Consider the following 12,678-nt stretch of genomic DNA (forward strand, 5'->3'; position numbering starts at 1 on the left):
GTACGTGGGGAAGTGGGCCAATCGGGGCGCGGGTCACGGCGCAGGCGCGCTGGGGAAGGAGGGCTATGCTAATGTTGTTGATATCCTGGGGCCACCCGAGTTAAAGGGGGGTGGAAATCCGGGGGCTTGCCACTGCCGCCACTGACCCGGGGGCCCAGCTGGGGGTACCCCCTCCCCCCGTGTAGTCGCCGCAAGTCCCCGGGAGAGGCGCCCGCCCCTTGCTCGCGGGGGGGAGGGGGCGCCGCAGGCTTGGGGAGCACGGCCGGCCCCTACCCATGAGGCCCTGATGGAAAACACAAAGGATCTGGTGAGAGCCGAGCGCAGCAGCCGCTTTGTGTGCCAGGTCGGGGGGTGGGTAGAGGGGAGGGACGCCTGCAGCTGTCCGACCCCAAGAACCCCGCAGCTGCGGGACCCCCGCTCGCGGGCCTGCTTCTTCATCCCACGCCCCCTCCGTCTCCGGAGCTCCCCTCCCCCTACTGGCCGTTAAACGTCCAGGGGTTCCCCTCCCCCCCCCAACCTCTGACTTGAGGTTCTCTTTACTCTCAGGGAGGAGAAAAAAAAAATTGAGAAGAAAGTTTTTCTCTGTCCCTCCCCAGCCTTGTTCTGGCTAAAGAGAAAGACTAGAACGGAGACTTTTCCTTTTTTTTTTTTTTTTTTTTTTTTAGCTTCCCAGAGTGGGAGAGTGGTGTTCCTCGCTTCTCTGGGGTGGGGGACCGGGGCAGGGGCACACAGAGTTTGCAGGGGAAGGAGCCCACTCGAGTGGGGGCTAATGCCCTGTGGCGTTTTGCACGTGGAGGTGCTGAGCCTGAAAGGGGGCGGGGTGGGCACGTGTGGGAGGGAGACGTAGGAGCGGTGGTGTCGGGGAGTCGGCCCGCCAAGGCAGCTCCTTCCCAAGGGTTCCAAGGCGGTGGGCTTCCGTCATCCTTACGTTCTCCTTTGTGAAATAGAAATCCTAACATTTCAGAGTCGGAAGAGACACTAGAAGTCACCCAAAGCAGCTGCCCCTGCCCAGCTTCTGACGAGTGGTAGGTAGCCTGACCTCTACTTAACCCTCCATACTATAAACAAGCGCTACAGCCCAGGAGAACGCCTCTTTTTCAGTCTCTCTGATGCTCGTTTGCCTGCCCTTATTAGACCCCTCAGTCTCATTCACGTCCTGCTTAAGTTGCTCCTTTTTTTTTTTTTTTTTTTTTTACTTCTCAAATTTGTTCTCACATCCTCCTCACCCACCCACTGCTCATTGGCCTATATTTTGTGTGCTAGGAAAGAACAGCAGGGAAGTGGAGGAAGGGGGTTGGGGAGAGTTAAGAGATAAGTGAAGGCCAACTGAAAACTTGGCTGGGTCAGTTGCAGGTGTTGCTGCTTATGCGACTAATTATGCTTGATACTGTTCCCCGGGAAGCTAGAGAAATCCTGTATGGGGCTTTCATGGCTGTTTGAGTAGTATTCCTCTTTGAGAGTAGGAATGTCTTCTATTCTAACTATCTGCTTCGTGCTGTCAGTGTGCACTTACCTTTCGCCTGAATCACTTCTAAGAATGCCTAAAACTGGGCCTGGGGGGAGGAGCCTTGAAGCTGATAAATGCAGTACCTGGAAGAAAAATGACCTGAACTATTGCCTTCCCATCGGTTTGACTTGTGGTCTTTGCAAATCCAGGCCCCCTCCGAAAGGGAAAGCCCTTCCTTGTTTAAAAAAAAAAGTGTGTGTGTGTTTGTTTACAGGGTGGGGCATGCTACATTGTGTGTGTGTGTGTGTGTGTGTGTGTGTAGGTCAGAGGACAGGTTGAGGTAATCATCTTACCTTCTGCCCTGTGGGACCCTGGAATAAAACAGGCCATCAAGTTTGGCAGCAGGTGCCTTTACCTAATAAGCCATCTCTAATCTCTTTCTTTTAAAACTTCTATCTTAAATGAGACTTGAAATGTTTATAACACTTAAATGTTTACTTTAGAGTTCTCAGGGGTTTGGTTTTCTTGTTTGGGACTTTTTTTATGGTAATGGTGGTGTTTGTGGGGTTTTTGGTTTTTGTTGTTGTTGTTTGGTTTGGGTTTTTGGAGGCAGAGTTTCTCTGTGTAGCCCTGAATGTCCTGGACTCACTCTGTAGACCAGGCTGGCCTCACAGAGATCCTCCTGCCTTTGCTGGGATTAAAAGCATGCACTGCCATACCTGGCATTTTCAGTATTTTTAATCCTTCTTACATTAACATACATCATGATTTGTCTCTCAGCAATTCACTTCCAAATACAAGTTGGCACCCACTGATGTGCTAACTACCAGTACAGGTAAAGCAAACTTCTTCTTGTTCCCCGCCCTATGGTAGAGGCTGTTGCTTTGCTCTTGTGTGCTTCAGCCTGTTTGCCTCAACACTGAAGAGTGTTTAGAAAGAAAATAGCTGGTTTTTGCACCACCTCCTCTGAATAACAAGTGGCTTCTATTTACATAGACCCCCATATTGAAAGACTGCAGATGCCTGGCAGCATAGGGCAAAAAGCTATCTCAAATACGTGTCTGTTCATAGTGTTTTCTGGTGAGGCATTTTGTAACTTTATGCATACATTTTCTTTCAGAGCTGGTCACTAGTGTTTTAACTTGGATTTGAGTCGTAGCTGTGACAATTTTCAGAGCTCTTTACTCACATCTTCAAATTTTCAGTTGGTGTTTTTTCCTGTTAACTTTAAATGTGAACTATCATGACATAATTTGACTGACTCTGGAAGCATTTGTATTCTAAGCATACTAAACAGGAGCAACTGGTTTTGTTTTTAAAGAGGGTATTACTGTATTTTTTATGGTTAGCTATACATGAATCTTACTTAGTCTTCCCAGATACTCAGGTGCTCCTTCTTGTACCTTAGTTACTTTTGTAAATAAAAACAAAGCAAATTAATTTAAATTGTGTTAAAACACTATTCAAACTAAGGCAGAATTAGTTTATAAGTAAAAATAGCATATTAATGTCATAGCCATTAAAGTACTAAAGGACTAAAAGCCAAGAGGGCTCAGGTGATCTGAATAACCACATTCTAAAATTAGGGAAATCAGCTCTTTTGAATTGCTCCTTATTTCTCATCTTTTCATCTTTAAAATTGTTTCCATGTCTATCAAGGCCAGATATAATGGTACATGCCTCTAATCCTACCACCCAAGGGGCAGAATATACAGCTTTGCTTGGGCTGTAAAAACGCCCATTCCACAAAAACAGCAAAAAATTCAAAGACAGTAAGTCATCTTTAGTCTTCTTATTTCAAATACATGGCAGATAAAAGCATAAAGACAAAAGATTTTGAGTAGTTACAAACTTAGATTTATTCTAAGAGGTCTTAATAGAGGTTGTTTGGTTGGTTGGTTTGTTTTTGTTTTTCGAGACAGGATTTCTCTGTGTAGCCTTGGCTGTCTTAGACTCACTTTGCAGACCAGGCTGGCCTCGAACTCACAGCGATCCACCTGCCTCTGCCTCCTGAGTGCTGAGATTAAAGGCGCGTGCCACCACACCCGGCTTAGCTCTCTGTTTCTTTTCTGTATTTGCTAGAAAGCATAATGAAAGGTGAAAAGGCTATACATCCACTTGGATAAACCTTGGATGTAAGAAAGGGGTGCAGTGATAGTCAGGGGACACTGTCAGAAGAGGCTTTAGCGGCAGTTTGGCCACTGTCCAGCTCCATGGCCTTGTTGGATGACATCAGATGCCTTGGTTCTCTGCCCATAGTTGGTGGGGGTGGTATAAAATCAGTTATTGTTGTCTAATAGAACTTTCTGCAGGAATGGAAATGTCTGTTACCTAGACTAGCCAGTATGGGAGCCGCCTGCCACAGTGACTACTGAGCACTTAAAATGTAACTAATGGACAGAAACGTTCAATATTTTATATTGGTTTTACTTGATGTCAATTTCAACAGCCATATCTCTTCCAAATTGGACATGCAGGTATTAGAACAATGTAATCACTAGGTTCATCTCTTGAAGACTCGACTTTAAAACATGCCTTTCCTGCAGGTGATTATTCAGTAGACCCACAACCCTACCCTTGTGTGCATGAGTGTCTTACACAGGCATGCATGAATATAGAAGCCAAAAGTTGGCATTGGGTGTTTGTCTCTTCCTTACTTTCTAAGACAGGGTCTCTCACCAGAGACTCCAGGTTATTTATCTGCCTGTCTGCCCTGAGCAGCTGTGGGATCACACACCTGCTGTTGTGACCATCTTTTATGTGGTGCAGGAGAATTTGAACTTGGTCCTAGTGCTTAGGCAACAGGGCCTCTACCATCTTCCCGATCTACTTTGGTTTTTTGAGGCAGTCTTGTATCAAAGCCCCGGCTGGCTTTGAACTTGTGTTTGCCTCAGCTTCCAAATTGCTAAAGTTTTAGGTGTGTGTACCAAGCCCTGCTAAGAAACCGTTTAACGTTTAGTGTGTGTCCAGAAAGTCCCCTCCCCTCCAGTTTTTTAAGACAGGGATGTACATAAATTTGGGGCTCTGCCCCAAGAAAACTCACTTTTGTATCTGAAATTCTTATACTCCCAAGCCTTTTACATAAAGATACTTAACCTGTACCATGTAACATACTCCCTTTCAAGAACTGAAACATTTCTTATCTAATGAAGTAATTCACATCTTTGCCTTCAGTCCCAGCACTCAAGAGGCAGAGGCAGGTGAATCTCTGAGTTCAAGGCCAGCCTAGTCTACAGAATCAATTCCAGGACAGTCAGGGCTACACAGAGAAACCCTGTCTCAGAAAAACAAAAACATAAAGGATACTCGGCCTGTATTTATAAAACACTTATAAAAACTGATAGAACTTTTAAAAAGGAGGAATTGACCTGTGCATGTGTACTGTGTGTGCCCATTCCCTCCCAAACACTAAATAAACTTGTTTTAATAATTGTCGAGAATGAAGAGATGGCTCAATCTTGCAGAGGACCCAATTTCAGTTCTAACAGATGGCTCACTACCACCTGTAACTCCAGTTCCCAGGGGATCTGACTCCAGGCTACAGTGGCACCTGTATTCACATGCACATACCTACACATACACACATACTACACATAATAAAAGTAATAAAAATACATTCTGTTTTTAAAAAAGAATTGTTGTTGAGGATGGTGGCACATAGGCACTCAGGAGTCAGAGACAAGCAAGTCTCTGAGTTAAACCTGATCTAAATAATGGGGCCCTGTTTCTAAAGAAAGAAAAAAAATGGGGTAAAACCTATGGGAAGCAAACTTAAAGCATCAAACTGTCCTGCCTAAGTTAGTAAAAACTCTTATTGTCGCTTTTGAGTCTTATGTAACTCAAGTTGTCCTCAAACTGGCTAGGCGTCCAGCAGTGGCCTTGAACCTCCTAGTTCCTCTAGAGGACTGGATGGCAGTGGCTGTTGTCAACACCCTGAGTCTCTGAAGTGTTGGGAGTAGAGCCTAGGTTTTGTGCATTCTCAGCCCTTAGTTAATAAATTCAATGAGATCTCAGTTAAAATAACACTAATATTTGGCATAAATCTGACTTGGGCAGTGAAGGGAAGAAAAAAGGATATCAAAATGTTGAGAATCTCAAAAGTAGATCTAGACTTACCAGATATCAAGATACCCTAGAAAGCCTCTAAAGGTTATAAAGGCAGAACCTTGCCACACGAAACACAGCCATGTGTACCATAATATATTAGTCAGTTAACTACTTGTACAACAGTAATCCCATGAGATTACTATACGCTGAAAAATTTCTCTTGCCTAGTAACTAGCTGAAACAGTATATCACAATACTGTGCCTCTGGTAATGTTGGGACCAACAAACCTATGCTGCTAGTCCTAGCAAAGTAGCACATGTCAGTTTATACAGTACATAGTGCTTGATAGTTAATTAAAGGTTGCAGTTTTGTGTGCTTGTACTCTTTTTGCACACTGGAGATTGCTAACCAGAATCTTTGCAGTGTGGGACTATTAGACCATTTCTGTGCGTCTTTCTATGGACATTTGATGTCATTTCTTGTGCGTGTTAAATACCTATGAGTGGGAGGATAGCATGTGGTATAGATTTAACTTTTTAGGAAACTTTTATATTCCCATGCGCATTGCATTGGTAGTTCCATTTCCCACACTGAGCATAGAATGTGAAGTATAGTATAGTATTGGTGTGGGGGAATTTTAGTCACTTTGATTAGTACATAGCATCTCTTGAGGTGTTATCACTTTAGACTAGTTATTTGTAAAAGCTTATTGTAAAACACTGTTCCGCAGCAGCAACCTCAAGAGTGTGCAGGTTTGCTCCAGCTTTGGGCTATGTTATGTTCTCCTGCATCTGACTTAATAATGGGTTTTTCTGCCTTTCATGACCCCTAAACATTCAGAATCCACTGCCTATAATGCCAGGAGGAGTAATGGATCTGGGCCCAGTGTAGCAATGCACAAATTTAGTCCTAACACTTGAGAAGCAAACAGATCTGTATGAGTTCATGGCCATCCTGGTGTATTTAGCAAGTTTTAAGCCAGCAAGACAACATAGTGAGACGCTGACTCTTGTTTTGTTTTCTAAAAAGAGTGTTGGAACCTGGAAATAAAATTAAAAGTGATTAAGGAATATGAAAGTGAAAAGTGAGTGGTGGGGTATTAAGCTCACCAGTCAGGAATGTTCTGTTCTGTATTATAAGCTTGAGGAACAAGAACAAAGATGCTGAAGAATCTCTTCTATTGAAGGCAGCAAGACCAAATTCAAGAAAACCTGGTATAAGGGGTGGACAACCTCAGTGACTGCAGTGGAAGAGGAGACAGAAAGGCATGTTCTTAGGTACCATGATGATGAAAGCTGAATAAAAAGATTTCTAATGTTGAAAAGGCTGGACTTGATCAGAGTTGAACTAACAGTTAAGGTTAACTCTAAGGAGGTGAGTGGTAAGAACTAATGTAGCACCCCAGCAGTCTGTGTGAGACGGCTGAGGTACACAGGAGTTAGCTGGTCCAGGTTTGTGTAAACAACAAGGTCACCTATGTTGGAATTTCCAGCTTATCCATGTCATTAGAGACAGACGGCTACAGGGTAAAGTTCAGAAATGCACGGAAGTTCATGACAGAAACCTAGAACTTAGAGATAGGAGTTAATAATGGTTATTACAACAATTAGGTAGCCATTTAGAAGTAGACATTAGATCCTTCTCACCACTTATGAGAATAAAGTCTAGATAGCTCAGATTTAAAGAAAATAACTGTACAAACACTAGAAGAAAAATGTAGGAGCTTTTTTAGTACCACAATTTAGGGAAACTTTTCTAATGTTGACCCATAAGGGTGAATGGAAGGAAATGCTGGTCCTTAGCAAGTACATACATAGTTTGCTAGAATGTGTGCTCAGCATTCCCAAGGCCCTAAGTTTGAGCTCCAGCATTAAAAAAATAAAACTTGGTATATTTTATCATACTACCTACCAAGAGAAGGTCTCACTATGTAGACCAGATTGGCCTTGAACTTAACACAAATCTGCCTGCTTCTGCCTTCTGACTGCAGGAGTTAGTCATGATATATTTTTTTTAATTGCATGCTAAAAAGTTCCATAAGCAAAAGCCAAATTTGCAGATAGGTCCATACTAACTACAAACAGCTGTGGGGGAGAGAAGTTTTTGAGTAAAAATTCAAAAGATAATATAGAAGTATCTTTTTATTTGCCTGATACAATTGCCCCTGAGGTTTACTACCTTCATCTGGTAAGCTAGGCCTAGTCTGGGAAGCTTCTAGCCTCTGTACAATCTAGTGTAGGTCTAGAATGTTTTCAGCCTCTGAGACTTACTGCTGAAATAGGAGGTCACCCTTCCCAGCTCTTTCTCTGGCTGGCTGGTTCAGTTCAGCGCTTCTGGCTCAAACTCCTTTGCAAGCAGTGTGACTTCTCTCTCGACCTCTGAATGAATTGCTCTGCTTGGCCTCCCACTACCTCTAGCAATCTATTCTATAATCTCCTGGCTTCTCATACTCTGATTCGTTCTGTTTTCACCTGTGTCTAGCTTGTTCTCTCCTACCAGACTCTGTAAAAACTCTCCTTGTAAAAATGCTTTTAAATTTCACAAAATGAACTGCTACAAACTCAGTTCCACTGCACTGCCTCTCAGCTCACTGACTCAACCTAACTACCTCCCCAGAACTCAGAGATCTTCATGCCTGTCTGTTAGGTGCTGAAATTAAAGGTGTGTACCACCATGCCTGGACCTAACCTTTTCTTTACCTGAAACTTGCTCTACACCAGGCTGGCCTTGAAGTCAGATCTGCTTCTCTCTGTCTCCTGGGATTGAAGGTGTGCCTGTGTTCCAGCCTGAGTAGCCTTGTTGCTGGATTAACACTGTTCTACAAGATAGAAAGCCTGAAGTTCTGGCGTGATGGTGCATGCCTTCCATCGCAGCTCTTGAGACAGGCAGATCTTGACGAGTTTAAAGCCAGCCTGAGCCTACATAATGAGTTCCCGGGGCTACATAGAAAGACCCTGTTTTCAAAAAAGGGAAAGAAAAAAGAAACTGTGAAGCTATCCAATGCTGAGATGCTGAGTTTTAATACTGACCACTAAAGAGAATTGGAGCTCCCTAAAGGAATTAATTTCAGGGCAAAAGTGCAGTGTCAGTGTAAAGTGAGCCTGGGTTATACCAATATGCTAGAAAGTAGAGAATTACCCAAAATATTAGGGGTAGCATGTCAAATGGATGTGGAAACCACTTCATGCAAATTAGAGGTTGTGGACCCCAAAATGAGCACAGAGATGAGGGTGGAAATTAATTCAAATTGATAACGAAAAATGATAGGTAAAGAATGATAGGATTTATTGCTGGCTAGTGATGGACTAGAATTGGAAAATAAATTTTGCAGCCATCATACAGTTGTGTTTGTCAAAAGTTATCACATGCCAAGTTAAGTGTGGGATTACTGTGAAGAACAATATCTACACATTAGTGTCCTGGAGAAGGATGAGAAAATAGACCTTTACCAACAAATCAACTCTAATGTCACAGTGGGGACAGGTACACATCCTGTGCCTCTAGATGCATGCAACATTCTGTTAACAGAACATTGTTGTTTTTAAACAAAATTCCAAATGTTTGATTTTTACCAATAAAGACCCAGGAGCCAGATACTGGGGTGGCAGAGAAAACACCCAGCTGACCTTCCTCGTCATCCACATCCCAGAAGGAAAACACTCCTTCTCCGCCCTGTCTTAAAAACCCTCCAACTGAATGTCCCTGCTTTCTACTTCCTGTTCACCTGTCTACTTCTCTCTCCCCAATGTTTGTTTCTTGTTCTTCCTCTTAACCTATGGTTGACTTTATTTAATCCTCTTTACAGAAAGCTCTTGGATTAAAGATGTGTGCTAGGGCTGAGCCACAGCACAGCTACCTGTGTAGATAAAGCTCTTGGATCAAAGATGAGTGCTGGGGCTGAGCCACAGCACAGCTACCTGTGTAGATAAAGCTCTTGGATCAAAGATGAGTGCTGGGGCTGAGCCACAGCACAGCTACCTGTGTAGATAAAGCTCTTGGAGTTAGAAATGGTATTAACTACAACCTGGATGTTAAGAATCAAGCCATCTTCAGGAGTAGCCAGTGCTCTTAACCACTAAGGCCATCTCCCAGGCTTTGACACAGAATCTCACTGTAAAGTCCAGATGAGCATTACACATTTTTTCCTCTGCGTTTTCTTTTTTTAAAGTTGGACTTAGAGACAGGCGTGAGCTGCCATGTGGGTGCTGGGAATTGAACCCAAGTCCTTTGAAAGAGCAGACAATGCTCTCTCTCTTTTTTTTTTAAAGATGTATTTATTGTTTATACAGTGTTGTGCTTGCGTGTGCACCTGTACACCAGAAGAGGGCACCAGATCTCATTATTGATGGTTGTGAGCCACCATGTGGTTGCTGGGAATTGAACTCAGTACCTTTGGAAGAGGAGACGGTGCTCTTAACCACTGGGCCATCTCTCCAGGCCCCTCCTTCATATACTCTTTTAGTACTGGTTTTAAAGGCCTAAATGCTGGGATTATAGGCTTACACCATCTAGCCAGTCAATCTCATGATTTTTAAATTACATTTTATAATAGCTAAAAATATTAAACTACTTCCATGTCCTTATTTGCCATCTGAGTATCTTTGCCTCATCTTAAAAATTGGAATTGTTTTAATCACTGAAGTGATTTTGCTTTTTCTTTTATTGTTTTGGGAGTGTGTTTTTTGTGGGTTTTTTTTTTTAAATTGAGATAAGGTTATTTGTAATTTTGGGCACATTAAGTAGCAGAGGTGACCTTGAACTCCTGCTGCCTCCAACGTAAATACGGGGATCTGCTTCCATTTGTTCTTTTGCTTTTCAGTGCTCAGGCCTAGCACATGCTAGGCAAGTGCTCTACCACTTAGCTATAAATCAGTCTTGTTTTTATTGGTTGGTTTTTGTCTTGGTCTCTCAAGTAACTTGGCATTATAAATCTATATCACCACACCAAGTAATCATTGAAGAAATGCCAGGGCGGTGGGCAGGGGTGTTTTGTTTTGATATAGGGTCTCATTTAGTGCAGGATGGCCTTAGATTGGGTTGTAGCCCAGGATGACATTGACAATCTGGATTTCATGAACTGTGGGCAATCAGATCCAGGGCTTGTACATGCACTACCAGTCAAGTTACTACTGCCTAGGCCTTCTCTGGGTTTTGATACGTTTTTGTTGCTGTTGTTGGGCCTTTGAGGTTCATGATTTGCAAATGTTTCCTCCCAGTCTGTGTTGTCTTACTCTTACTCTCTTAACAGTATCTTTGTTTTTCCTTTTTAATGTTGTATGAACACAGCATTCAAGAATTGGTTTACTGCTTCCAACATTATAAGTTCCAGGAATTAAGCTCAGGTCTTCAGGCCTGAGCTTGTGCCTTTATCCTCTTGAGCCATTTTGTCAGCCCCATTAATATCTTCAAAGAGAAGATACTGTGAATTTTTATCAAATCCAGTCTTTTTATATTTTTCTTTTATGTATACTTTTAGTATGTACTTAATACTTTTTATTTAACCAGAAGTGCATTTTCTCCCAGAAGTTTACAGTTTAAGGTCTTCCTCTTTATGTCTATGGCCTTTTGGATTAATTTGTTATATGACCATTTGGTTGGGTTTGGAATGTGGATAAAAGTAATAGATTTTCACTCACTACATGTCTATCTAGATTATTCTATTTTATTTATTGATCTCTCAGTCTGTTCAGGGCAAAATCCCATTGTCTAGTATAACATTATAATGTAATCAGGCTGTCAAGTTTCTGTCAGTCTGGTAACATTATGATTAGATTGTGTTAAATCAGTACATGAGTTTTGAAAGAACTGCCATTTTAGTGCAAAATATGGGGGTTTTGCCTGAAGTCCCAGCACTCAGGAGGCAGGAGGATTGTCATGAGTTCCCAGGCTACCAAGTGTGGTATCTCCCCTCACCCCCATGTCAAAAATCCAAAAGAAAAATAATTGGACTCTAAGTCAGTTGTGGTGACATATGCCAGTAATCCCAGCACTTGGGAGGCAGAGGCAGGCGGATCTCTGTGAGTTAGAGTCCAGCTTGGCCTACAGAGTAAGTCCAGGACAGCCAGGGCTATAACACAGAGAAACTCTGTCTGGGGGAGGGGGAGGGTAGATAAATAAACCCAGAAATTCTGTGGGTGGAGAGATGGCTTTTTAATGATTAAAGACTACTGGCTGCTCTTCCACAGGCTCCAGGTTCAAACCCAGCATCCAGGGGTTCCAGTGCCCTTTCCTGGACTCCCAGGTGCTGGGGATTAAAGGCATGTACCTGGCATGTCTGTTTGGTTTTGTTTGTTACTAGTAGGCTATTTTAATGGAGGAAAAGGTACTTAGAGAACAGCTCTTCCTAAGAATACAGCTTCCCAAGAAGCGTGGCATAAATTATGATGATGTTGGGCTAAAGAGATAGCTCAACAATTAAGAATACTTGCTATGCTTGGAAAAGAAGACCCAAGTTGAGGTCACAGCCACCTGTAATTCCATCTACTGGGCTCCATGGGTACCTACTTTAACCTCACACTTAATAACTAAAATAAAATAATTTAGGTTATAAGTATGTCAATACAGTAGGTTGGTATATACTGGGTGTGTCTAGGCATTTATTCTCCACATGTTATAGAGAATATCTATTCTGTGTGTAGTAGAGCCATGGGCATTCATAGGCAGGTATACATAAGGTCTGTAAGAAAGCTAGTGAAACACACCAGAAAGCAAGCCAGTGAGGAGTATTGCTCCTTGGCCCCTGCTTCACTTCTGGCCTTGCGTTCCTACCCTCACTTCTCTCAGTGATGGGCTGCTTCCTGAAGTGTAAGATGAAGTAAACCCTTCCACTCCAAGTCGCTTTTAGTTGTGGTGTTTATCACAGCAACATAAAGCAAACTAAAACAAGATGTGTTCTACCATGCCTGGAAAATTGCCATTTGTAGTCATTAATCCTCCGAAACTTCAAAATAATACTTTCTGAAAGTAGAGTTAGAATAAGCTATCTTGAGTTGGCATGTATTACTTGCTAAATGAAAACTTTGAGAGTCTTTATTTGGGGAGGTAATTTTTTGTTTGGGGACTTTGATTTTTATTTTATTTTTTTGGTGAAGAGTTGATCTTTGTTCGGGAGGATTGCTATGGTTTGGTTTTGACAGTGTTTGTTTGAGATAAGAATCTCTATGTAGCCCTGGCTATCCTCAGA

General features: G+C 42.5%; 1 protein-coding gene across 17 annotated transcripts in view; it reads left to right on the forward strand.

Annotated features, from left to right (window-relative positions):
• MBTD1 (mbt domain containing 1) overlaps window positions 1–12,678 on the forward strand; it is a 62,312-nt gene that overhangs the window by 2,187 nt on the left and 47,447 nt on the right. For 13 of the 17 annotated variants that reach the window (XM_084803326.1, XM_084803330.1, XM_084803339.1 and 10 more), the window contains exon 2: window positions 965–1,025. The exons of 2 other annotated variants lie outside the window; for them this stretch is intronic. The gene's annotated coding sequence lies outside the window, so the exon portion shown is untranslated. Of the gene's footprint in view, window positions 1–27; window positions 308–964; window positions 1,026–12,678 lie in introns of those variants that run through there. 2 more of the 17 variants (XM_084803335.1, XM_084803337.1) reach the window with 2 other exon arrangements.

This window comes from Acomys minous, assembly GCF_964271855.1.
Source record: "Acomys minous genome assembly, chromosome: 12".
NCBI lineage: Eukaryota > Metazoa > Chordata > Mammalia > Rodentia > Muridae > Acomys > Acomys minous.